The sequence below is a fragment of the Meles meles genome, chromosome 6 (assembly GCF_922984935.1).
Source record: "Meles meles chromosome 6, mMelMel3.1 paternal haplotype, whole genome shotgun sequence".
In the NCBI taxonomy this organism is placed as follows: Eukaryota; Metazoa; Chordata; class Mammalia; order Carnivora; family Mustelidae; genus Meles; species Meles meles.
The window spans coordinates 27,516,829-27,529,741 of record NC_060071.1 but is presented as its reverse complement, the minus strand read 5'-3'; the positions used below and the strand labels follow the sequence as shown (position 1 = coordinate 27,529,741).

At 37.3% G+C, this 12,913-nt stretch overlaps 1 protein-coding gene and 1 pseudogene across 2 annotated transcripts in view; one reads left to right on the top strand and one right to left on the bottom strand.

The window, feature by feature from the left end:
* Positions 1–12,913, bottom strand: part of GABRG3 (gamma-aminobutyric acid type A receptor subunit gamma3) — a 675,960-nt gene that overhangs the window by 61,996 nt on the left and 601,051 nt on the right. The window lies entirely within an intron of this gene.
* On the top strand, positions 8,248–9,210 carry LOC123943106 (annotated as a pseudogene).

The window sequence follows — 12,913 nt, the reverse complement described above, 5'->3', positions numbered from 1 at the left end:
ATAAATACACTCCTATTTCCAGTTATACCTGGATATTTACACTAAATGAGACAAACAGGTCATGTAAGAAGAGGAGTATTTTGTCACCAAATGAGTTTTGAAGACAAAAGTTATTTTAAAAATTGTTGATCTTTGTTTCAGTTTGATTTGGCTTTAGGACTACGTAGATTTCTGGACACGTGAGTTGCAGTGTTGTGCGTGGGAATGCTGTACTCTCAGAGCCATAAGATACAATTAAAGTGTGTGTAGAAAAAAAAATGATTGGAAGCAGATCTTCATCATTACGATCATTATGATTTTTTAAAATTTTATAACAGTTTTAGATTTACAGCAAAATTGTGAAGGTAATGAGTTCTCATGGTCACTACAGTCAGTTTCCCTTATTATTAATAATTGCATTGGTATAGCCCATTTGTTATAATTAATCAGCCAATATTAGTACCTTATTAGTAACTAAAGTCCATACTTTATTAAGATTTTTAAATTTTTCTCCTAATGTCCTTTTTTTGTTCCAGGATCCTAATCTGGATACTATATAATTGAAGTGATTGTGACAGATTTTCAGGCTTTCCTTGTTTGTACTGACCTTGATAGTTGTGAGAAGTACTGGTAAAGTGTTTTGTAGGGTATCACTTGATTGTGATTTGCTGCTGTTTTCCTCTTATTAGACTGGGCTTCTGTGATTTTGGGAGGAAATGACCAGAGGTAAAGTACCATTTTCATCACATCATTTTAAAGATACATACCACTGACATTATGTGACTGTTGTTGCTGACCTGGATCCCCTGGCTGAGTTGGTGTTTGTCAGATGTTTTCCTAGTAAAATTATTTTTTTCCATCACTATGTGTAGTTCAAACTGGAGGAGTGGGAGTTAGTTTCCTTGAGGGCATAATATCTATATAATTTACTTGTAATTTTTATGCACAGGACATCTGTGCTATTTACTTATTTAATCATTTATTTATGTCAGTAGGGACTCCAGATAATGGTCATGTATACTTATTTTACTCATGGATTATAGTTGAATGCTACTTTATTTATTTTATTGTTCAAATTTTTCAGCTTTAAAAATTGTGACATCTTTAAGTTGGCTTCTATTTCCCTCTGACATATTTTGTCATTGTGTGTTTACTTTCTTCCTGGCACTATAAGATGCTCTAATCTTACTTATATATTTCCTGCCCCAGCCATACAATCAATCATTCCTCCAAGGAGCCCTGTTTCCTTTTACTGGAGAATAGCATTAATTTGGGTTCACTGATATTGGGGTGTCATTGCTTCTAGAACCTCTCAGCTGACAGAGCAAGAAAATATATCTGTATATACTAACCTGTGCATGTATACATATCTACAAATAGTTTACTTCTTTTAAATTAATACAATTATTTGAAAACTCAAGCCAAATGTTTCACCACTGACTTATTTCAAATAATTCCATTGTACATATTCTTAAATTTCCTGCATGTTTTTCTCAGTGAAGATATTGATATACACAATTTAGTTGTTAGAATAACAACCTGGTGCAGGCATACCTTGTGTTACTAGTCTTTGCTTTATTGCACTTCACAGGTATTGTATTTTTTTATAAATTGAAGTTTTGTGACAACCGTGTACCCAACAAATGTACTGGCACCATTTTTCCCATAGCATTTGCTCACTTTGTGTCTCTGTGTCACATTTTGGTAATTCTCCTAGTATGTCAAACTCTTTCATTGCTTTTTTTATTATGAGGATCTGTGATCAAGTGATCTTTGATGTGACTATTCTGATTGTTTTGAGGTGCCATAAATAACACCCTTACAAGATGACAAATTTAATTGAAAAATGTCATATTCTTCTGTTTCCCTATCTCTCTCCCTCTCTTCAAGCCTCCCTGTTCCCTGAGATACAACAATATTGAAATTAGGCCAATTAATAACTCTACAATGACTTCTAACAGTTAAGGTGAAAAGAAGAGTCATACATCTTTCACTCGAAATCAAAAGCAGGAAATGTTTAAACTTAGCAAGGAAGGCATGTCTAAAGCTGAGATAAGACAAAACCTAGGCCTCATGTGCCAGTTATCCAAGCTGTGAAAACAAAGGAAAAGTTTTTAAGAAAACTAAAGGTTCTACTTCAGTGAACAGAGAAATGATAAGAAAGTGAAACAATCTTATTGCTGATATGAAGAAAGCTTTAGTGGTCTGAATAGAAGATCAAAACAGCTATAACATTCCCTTAAGAAATACTTAGTGCAGAGCAAAACTCTTTTTTTCAAAGCTATGAGGGCTGAGATAGGTGAGGAAGCTGCAGAAGAAAAGTCTGAAGGTATCAGTAGTTGGTTGATGAAGATTAAGAAAAAAAGCCATCTCCATAATGTAAAAGTGCAAGGTGAAGCAGCAAGTGCTGATGCAGAAGTTGCTGCAAGTTATCCAGAAGAGCTAGCTAGGATAATTAATGAAGGTGGCTACACTAAGCAATAGATTTTCAATGTAGATGAAAATGCCTTATAGTGAATGATGATACTGTCTAGGACTTTCATAGCTAGAGAGGAGAAGTCGACGCGGGGCTTCAAAACTTCAAAGGACAGCTAATACAGCTGGCAACATTAAGTTGAAGCCAACTATTTACTATTCTAAAAATCCTAGGGCCCCTAAGAATTATGCTAAATTGGGGTGCCTGGGTGTCTCTGTTGGTTAAGCATCTGACTCTTAAGTTTGGTTCAGGTCATGACCTTGGGGTTGTGAGATCAAGCCCCGTGTTGAGTTCCACACTCAGCAAGGAATGTTCTTGAGATTCTCCCTCTCCTTCTGCCCCTTTCCCTGCTCTCTCTTTCTCTAAAATAAATAAATAAATATATTTAAAGAAAAATAATTATGCTAAATCTACTGCCTGTGCTCTACACATGGAATAGTAAAGAGTGGGTGATACCATCTCTGTTTACAACATAGTTAATGAATATTTTTTTTCCCTTTTTATTAATTTTTTCAGCGTAACAGTATTCATTCTTTTTGCACAACACCCAGTGCTCCATGCAAAACGTGCCCTCCCCATCACCCACCACCTGTTCCCCCAACCTCCCACCCCTGACCCTTCAAAACCCTCAGGTTGTTTTTCAGAGTCCATAGTCTCTTATGGTTCGCCTCCCCTCCCCAATTTTTTAAGGTCACTATTGAGACCTACTGCTCAGAAAAGATTTATTTCCAAAAATAGTACTGCTCATTGACAATGCACCTGGTCACCCAAGAGCTCTGATAGAGAGGTATGAAATTAATATATATTTTTTCATGTCCACTAATGTAACATCCATTATGCAGCCCATGACTCAAGGCATCATTTCAACTATCTAGTATTATTATTTAAGAAGTAAATTTCAGGGACGCCTGGGTGGCTCAGTGGGTTAAGCCGCTGCCTTTGGCTCGGGTCATGATCCCAGGGTCCTGGGATCGAGTCCCGCATGGTCTCCTTGCTCGGCAGGGAGGCTGCTTCTCTCTCCACCTCTGCCTGCCTGTGTGCTCTCTCTCTCTCTCCTTCTCTCTGACAAATAAATAAAATTAAAAAAAAAATTAAAAAAAAAAAAGAAGTAAATTTCATAGAATAATAGCTACCATAGATGATGATTTCTCTAATAGTTCTGGGTGAAGTCAATTAAAAACATTCTGCAAAGGAGTCACCATTCTAGGTGCGATTAAGAACATGAGTGATTTATAGGAAGAGGTCAGAATATCAAACACAAACAGGAGTTTGGAATAAGTTGATTCTGATCCTCCTAGATGAGTTTGAGAGGTTCAAGACTTCAGTGAAAGAAGCAACTGCAGATGTAGTGGAAATGGCAAGAGAACTAGAATTATAAGTGTAACCTGAAGATGTGACTGAATTGCTACAATCTTATAAAATTTTAATGGAAGAGGAGTTGCTTCTTGTGGATGAGCAAAGGAAGAGTGGTTTTCTTGAGATGGAATTTACTCCTGGCAAAGATGCTGTGAAGATTGTTGAAATGACAACAAAAGATTTATGATGTTACATACACTTATTTGATAAAATAGTGTCAGGTTTTTAGAGGGTTGACTTAAATTTCCAAAGTTCTATTGTGGATAAAATGCTATCAAATCATATTGCATGCTGCAGGGAAATTGTTTCTGAAAGGTAGAGTCAATTGATGTGACAAACTTCATTGTTCTTGTTTTAAGAAATTGCCACAGCCACCCCAACCTTCAGCAACTGTCACCCTGATCAGTCAGCAGTCATCATCATCAAGGTATGACCTGCCACCAGCAAAAAGATTATGACTTGCTGAAAGTTCATATGACAGCAATTTTTGGCAATAACATATTTTTGCAATTAAGATATGTACATTATTTTCTTAAACATATGCTATTGCGCACTTAATAGACTATGGTCCATTATAGACATAACTTTTATATGCACTGAGTAACCCCCCAAATTTATGATATTTGCTTTACTGTGGTGGTCTGGAACCAAAACAGCAATTTCTATGAGGTATGTCTGTAGATACGTTCCCTATTATAATTATAGATTTTATATATTTAGATATAAAGTTTCTGATTTTAATTTTGCAAGGTAGCATTTACCTAATACAAAGGAAAAGATATTCTGCAAGCATCTTCAGAGAAATAATTGAGGAAGGTATAAAGATTAGATAAAGAATGTTCAAAAACATCAGTAGCAAAAGAAATGCAGCACACTGTTGAGTCAGTCAGAAATCATAGTAGATTATTCTTCACTGACTTCAAAGTCACAGGAATGTAATTTTTATCCAACAGCTATAATCTAGTCTGATCCACCCAGTGTATGCTAACCTTCAGGATCAGAATCACTGGAGGAGTATGAAATGTAGAGTCCTGGATCCTACCCAAAAGATTCTGAATTAAAAGTTTTGGGGTGAGGCTCTGGAATCTCAATTTCTTACCACCTACTAGGTGATGCAGAGGATGCCTATTAACAGGTCACATTTATGCTAGCAGTTCTGGTCCAAGGCCTGTTTTCTTCTCAGTGACTGCTAACAGTCTACTTCGGAGAGAACACTGATCCTTAAGGAAATCCAAGTATAAAGAATCTGCTTGAGACAAATAGACTCATTCCCAAATAAAATTAAAACACTGATTTTCATAGTAAGTGGTACTTTCTAGGTTACTGTTACAGGTTGAATTGTGTTCCCCAAAAGGTATTGTAGTCCTAACACACAGTACCTTAGAATGTGACCTTGTTTGGAAATAATAGTCATTACAAATGTAATTAGTTAAGATGAGGTTCAAACTGGAGTAGGATGGATTCCTAATCCAATATGACTGATATTCTTATGCAAAAGGGGAAATTTGAACACAGAGGCAGACACAGACAGAAGGAAGATGACATGAAGACACAGAAACAATGTCATCTACAAGCCAAGTTTGGGGGGCTAGGCAGCTCCTCCTTTACAATGCTCAGAAGGAAACAATCCTGGTGACACCTTGAATTTGGACTTAACACCTCCACAACTGTAAAACAACCATTCCATGCTACTGTTAAAACAGCCCCAGGAAACAAATACAGTTACTCATGCTCTTTTTTTTTTTTTTAAGATTTTATTTATTTATTTGACAGACAGAGATCACAAGTAAGCAGAGAGAGAGGGGGAATCAGACTCCCCGCTGAGCAGAGAGCCTGATGCAGGGCTTGATCCCAGGACCCTGGGATCATGACCTGAGCCAAAGACAGAGGCTTTAACCCACTGAGCCAACCAGGAGCCCCTAAGTCTCTCATGCTCTTAAACTGTGTTTGCAAAATTTAGGTGAGCATATTTATTATTTTATATCAAAGTCTTAGAGTAATATAAATAATACTTTTTATATTCCTGTTAATGGAGAAAAGTAGGACAAGTCAGACAAAAGTGGCTGCCTAGGTTCACCCCCAAAAGATGTTGGGATTAATGAAGATCATGCTTACACAGTTTCTGTGATGATGTGATGTAATAATGACAATAGTCCACCTCAAAGTACTTCGTGTTGGCAACACACCTAGAGACTGGAAAACTAACCTTATGATTGAGATGTTTTACAATGTTTTTCTATTTCACAGTTAAGTTCCATAGAATTATTTATACTTATTTAAAAATATTGAATAATAATATCCATCCTCTTCAAACTTCACAATGATTCTGGGAAACTGTTATATAGATAATGCTCCAAATGTGTTAATCTTCTCAGAAAAAAAGAGATGTGTAATTCTACATTATTGTCATCATCATTTTGAGTTAGGAGATTGAAAACAAGAAATTACATTTGTCTATAAAAACAAAGGCAAAAATGAACTTTTGGGACTTCATCAAGATCAAAATCTTCTGCACAGCAAAGGAAATGGTCAACAAAACAAAGAGGCAACCCACAGAATGGGAGAAGGTATTCACAAATGACACTACAGACAAAGGATTGACATCCAAGATCTATAAAGAACTCCTCAAACTCAACACCCTAAAAACATAATCCTGTCAAAAAATACAAGACATGAAGAGACACTTCTCCAAAGAAGACATACAAATGGCTAACAGATACATGAAAAAATGTTCATCGTCACTAGCCATCAGGGAGATTCAAATCAAAACCACGTTGAGATACCACCTTACACAAGTTAAAATGGCCAAAATTAACAACACAAGAAACAACAAGTGTTGGAGAAGATGTGGAGAAAGGGGAACCCTCTTACACTGTTGGTGGGAAGTCAAGTTGGTGCAGCCACTTTGGAAAACAGTGTGGAGATTCCTTAAGCAATTAAAAGTAGAGCTACCTTATGACCCTGCAATTGCACTACTGGGTATTAACCCCAAAGATACAGATGTAGTGAAAAGAAGGGCCATGTGTACCACAATGTTCATAGCAATAATCACCACAATTGCCAAACTCTGGAAAGGGCCAAGATGCCATTCAATAGATGAATGGATAAAGAACATATGGTCTATATATAGAATGGAATACTACGCCCCCATCAGAAAGGATGGATACTCAACTTTTGTAGCAACCTGGACAGGACTGGAGGAGATTATGCTGAGTAAAATAAGCCAAGCAGAGAGAGTCAATTATCATATGGTTTCACTTACTTGTGGAGTATAAGGAATAACATGGGTACATTAGGAGAAGGAAAGGAAAAGTGAATTGAGGGAAATCAGAGGGGGATATGAAGCATGAGAGATTGTGGACTCTGAGAAACAAACGGAGGGTTTTGGAAAGGAGGTAGTTGGGGGGATGGGTGAGCCTGGTGGTTGGTATTAAGGAGGGCATGCATTGCATGAAGTCCTGGGTGTGGTGCATAAACAATGAATCTTGGAACACCAAAAAAATTAAAATTTTAAATAAGTAAATAAATACGACCTTCCCAAACAAACAAAATTTAAGAAAGTAAAAAGATATTTTTCTAACAAGGAGTCTCTAAAATGTCATCACAGTACTGTGGGTGATCCTCTATGTTGCAAAATGCCAGACACACTTAGCCACACAACTGTGTTTCATGAATATTCATTAAACTGTCTTAATTGTTGACACCTAAATTCATGCTGGATTTGGCCAGAAAAACACATACAGAATGGCACATTGTGGTGTGCAGGTACATGTTTTCTCATCCTTGGAGCCTCCAGCTACCACACTCCCATGTCACAGTATCTTTAGTCCACAGAAATTTTGCACAGTTACATATGAGAAATATTCCTTCCTATTTATCCTTGCTGCACTTTCTTTCAAACCTCAATTGTAACCAGAGGTTTAAATTTCTCTCCTCAAATTGAGTGTTAGATTAATGAATAAATGAGTGGTTGGAATGAATGAATGAATGAGTGAAAAAATAAATATATCTATATAAAAAAGATTATGAAGAGGGTGATCAACATGGCAAAGTTGGACATTTGTCATGATGCTGATTTAGGACTTTAAGGGGTTCATAGTACCTCCTTTTCATATCCTTTAGGTTGGGTATGAATCCCATTAACCTTGAGTTTCTATACAAAAAGAATGTTTTACCTGGGAATTCCCTCTGTAGGAAGTGGGGTATCAAGTCAGATCTCCCCAACTGCAATCATATTTGTAAGAACATTCTGGGGATCCTAGAAGGATGATGTGAAACTAAGAATAATGTGAGGAGTCACTGCATAACATGGAACCCACCTGAATTATCAACATATTCTTAAAGAGTATAAAAACCTAATATTTTTCCTTCCTTTCTGCCCGTGGACACCGCCGAGTAAGCATCATTAAAGTCTCCCCTCCCCTCCCACCGCTGTCATGTCTAAGTCAGAGTCTCCCAAAGAGCCTGAACAGCTGTGGAAGCTCTTCATCAGAGGTCTGAGCTTTGAAACAACCGATGAGAGTCTGAGGAGCCATTTTGAGCAATGGGGAACACTTATGGACTGTGTGGTCATGAGAGATCCAAACACCAAGCGCTCCAGAGGCTTTGGGTTTGTCACATATGCCACTGTGGAGGAGGTGGATGCAGCCACGAATGCAAGGCCACACAAGGTGGATGGAAGAGTTGTGGAACCAAAGAGGGCTGTCTCAAGAGAAGATTCTCAAAGACCTGGTGCCCACTTAACTGTGAAAAAGATTTTTGTTGGTGGCATTAAAGAAGACACTGAAGAACATCATCTAAGAGATTATTTCGAACAGTATGGGAAAATCAAAGTGATTGAGATCATGACTGACCGAGGCAGTGGCAAAAAGAGGGGTTTTGCTTTTGTAACATTTAATGACCATGATTCTGTAGACAAGATTGTCATTCAAAAATACCATACTGTGAATGGCCACAACTGTGAAGTAAGGAAAGCGCTCTCTAAGCAAGAGATGGCTAGTGCTTCATCCAGCCAATGAGGTCGAAGTGGTTCTGGAAACTTTGGTGGTGGTCATGGAGGTGGTTTTGGTGGAAATGACAACTTTGGTCACAGAGGAAACTTCAGTGGTCGAGGTGGCTTTGGTGGCAGTCGAGGTGGTGGTGGATATGGTGGCAGTGGGGATGGCTATAACGGATTTGGTAATGATGGAAGCAACTTTGGAGGTGGCAGAAGCTATAATGATTTTGGCAATTACAACAATCAATCCTCAAATTTTGGACCCATGAAAGGAGGCAATTTTGGAGGCAGAAGCTCTGGCCCTTATGGTGGTGGAGGCCAATACTTTGCCAAACCACAAAACCAAGGTGGCTATGGTGGTTCCAGCAGCAGCAGTTGCTATGGCAGTGGCAGAAGGTTTTAATTACTGCCAGGAAACAAAGCTTGGCAGGAGAGGAGAGCCAGAGAAGTGACAGGGAAGCTACAGGTTACGACAGATTTGTGAACTCAGCCAAGCACAGTGGTGGCAGGGCCTCGCTGCTACAAAGAAGACATGTTTTAGACAATACTCATGTATATGGGCAAAAAAAACTCGAGGACTGTATTTGTGACTAATTGTATAACAGGTTATTTTAGTTTCTATTCTGTGGAAAGTGTAAAGCATTCCAACAAAGGGTTTTAATGTAGATTTTTTTTTGCACCCATGCTGTTGATTGCTAAATGTAATAGTCTGATCATGACGCTGAATAAATGTGTCATTAAAAAAAAAAAAACATATTTTTGATGTGTAGATAAACTTCTACAGGAGCAGACTTTTTTGTTTGTTTTGCTTTTATTTTTGTACTTGGAAACATTACAACACAAGAATGTGAATGCCAAATAAAGAAAAACCTAAAATAAATATTTGTACTTTTAATTTTATTTTGTAAACACTCATTCTACTAATGAATTGATTTTCTGGCTCACATAGTCTAGGTTTTGCCAATAAGCAACAACAATCTGTGAGAATGATATTGTTGCTGTGATTAATGCCCACTGATGGCTAACAGTGCAAGTAAAGATTATCAATTAGTAAATATATGAATTGGAATGTTTTTGAAATCTAAAGTTCTTGTTATAGGTGTAATTATACAAAAGATTGACTATGGCCATAAATCTTTTAAAAAGTGTGAATTCAGACTAACTCCAGTTTTCTTATGGACCACGGTATTTGTAAAAATAAATAATTTCATTTGAAAGAAATTAGTATTCTCCATGATAAAAATTTAAATAAGGAATAAATTTGCAAGCTTCTCTCTGGCAGAAAGCATTTCTTCTTTTCCTCTCTTATAGTACATGCAAGCGGGGCATGTAAATATTCCATATTTGTCCAAGGAAAAAGCTCAATTATTGACTAGTATGTTGGATTTGTGAGGTTATCTTTTTTTTTTTAATTTTTTCTCTAAATTATGACATTCAGTACCAAACTTTCTTCTAAATTTAAAAAAAAAATCAATATTACTATACACAAATGGAATGCCCAAAGTGATGTTTTGCAGACTAGTAATGCTACCCGGGAAGATGTTGGATATTCCATCAAAAAAAAAAAAAAAAAAAGGTATTTTATGGTATAATCCATCTGAAAAGTGCAGGATTAAACACAGACTGATTTATTTAAAATAATTCTTCTTTGTGTTTATGCATATTGGACATCTTCAGGAAGAGAATGCTATATGCACCGTTGCCTAATTTATCACCATGGTTAATAAACACTTTTGCTGACACTAATCTTGTATTATACTGGTGACCCACAGAAAATGGTGGGGAGATGCTGAGACACCTGGCCATATGTGAAGTGCCAACAATAAGCTTTCCCTTCACCTCTGTGCTCCTGCAACAGTTGGTGGAACACATTTATATTGACACATCTCTCACTAAATTCTAAATCCTTTATGGTAATTGTAAACGTGAAGTCTCCTCAAGAAGCGTCCAGCATATTTTAGGTTTTCCAGGAACCTTTTTGCAACTAAAAGAGTTAATAGATGATTGAATCTAAGAATAGTAGTTGAAAATACTTTAAAGGGAATAGCAAAGTTTGTATAAAAATATTCAGGAAGAAATCAGCTCATTATGAACATTTCCACCAATTCCTAAATATTTTAGCATTTTCTATCATGATATTTTAACAGAAAAATAACTTTGCCTATATTTAACACCTATATTTAACAGCTCATCCCATATTCATAAGGCTTTTTCTTGGGTTCTCCAGCAAGGGTAGTTCATATGGGCTTTGAAGCATTTGAATTCCACCAATAACTTGCTGTGGGCACATTACTTTCTCCTGATGAGTGTTGGATTCCCTAACAGTAATAATGTGTGGGCATTGTGAAGTCTAAATGAGCTAATTCATATAAAACATTTAAAATAATGACTGAGATATTACATATTAGGTGGTATTATTATAGTGAAGGTCTTCCAGCTCATTGTGCTGTATCTGAGATCTCCCAGTTACCAAACTACTTTACAAATCTTTGGGGAAAATGTTTTATTCACAGCTTTACAGCCAGTTGCCAGAATTGATAATGCACCAAGGTGAGATATCAGGAATCTCTCTGAAAGTGCATGTGAAATGCAAAAGCTATATTCCTTTAGGCAAAGAACTTCACAGGCTAGGACAATCAGGGAGGGATCCAATCTCAGGCAGACATTATTCCAAAAGCTACTTGATCTATATCTGTTCTTATGGGTATCACCCTTTGATTGTGAGTAGTTATAGACATGCTTGATTCTACTACATGATTCTCCTACAGAAATATGGATATCAACTTGTTCAGCCCCCATTTCAGATAAGCCTACTAGATTTGGAGCCATATCATCTATTGAGGAATCTCGTGAGAATTTTTCTCCAGAATATCTGAGTCAGTCTCATGATTCCCTCCAACACATGTCTAATCCTCTTTGACTGATGTGATCACATATTGCTCCAATATGCCTTACTTCATTATCCTTTGTTTTTGTTTTGTTTTGTTTTTGCAGTTTAATTTATTTATTTTCCAGCATAACAATATTCATTCTTTTTTTTCTCTTCCATTTTATTTATTTTTTCAGCGTAACAGTATTCATTGTTTTTGCACAACACCCAGTGCTCCATGCAAAACGTGCCTGCCCTATTACCCACCACCTGTTCCCCCAACCTCCCACCCCTGACCCTTCAAAACCCTCAGGTTGTTTTTCAGAGTCCATAGTCTCTTATGGTTCGCCTCCCCTTCCAATTTTTTTTTTATAAACATATAATGTATTTTTATCTCCAGGTGTACAGGTCTGTGAATCGCCAGGTTTACACACTTCACAGCACTCATGATAGCACATACCCTCCCCAATGTCCATAACCCCCTCCCCCTCTCCCAACCCCACCTCCCCCCAGCAACCCCCAGTTTGTTTTGTGAGATTAAGAGTCATTTATGATTTGTCTCCCTCCCAATCCCATCTTGTTTTGTTTATTCTTCTCCTATCACCCTAACCCCCCATTCTGCTTCTCCATGTCCTCATATCAGGGAGCTCATATGATAGTTGTCTTTCTCCGATTGACTTATTTCACTAAGTATGATACCCTCTAGTTCCATCCACATCGTCGCAAATGGCAAGATTTCATTTCTTTTGATGGCTGCATAGTATTCCATTGTGTATATATACCATTATCCTTTGTTTTTAATGTATTTGTCTCATCTCATATATACATAACTTACTAGACTTGCTCATTCAAATGACAGAAAGTCTTTTAAATATAATACTTTTCCTTCTTATTGCCTATTTCTGAGTCAACACTCATGATTTCATGTCTAGACTCACAAATTCCTCTGAACTAATCTCCTTGACTCAAATATTTTCCTTTCCTTATTTTTTTTAATATTTTATTTATTTGACAGAGAGAAATCACAACTAGGCAGAGAGGCAAGCAGAGAGAGAGGAGGAAGCAGGCTCTCTGCAGAGCAGAGAGCCCAATGTGGGGCTCGATCCCAGGACCCTGGGATCATGACCTGAGCTGAAGGCAGAGGCTTTAACCCACTGAGCCACCCAGGCACCCCCCCCCTTTCTAACTTATTTAAGAGAGCATCACTAGGAGTCAAGCACAGTCTACATGCAACATA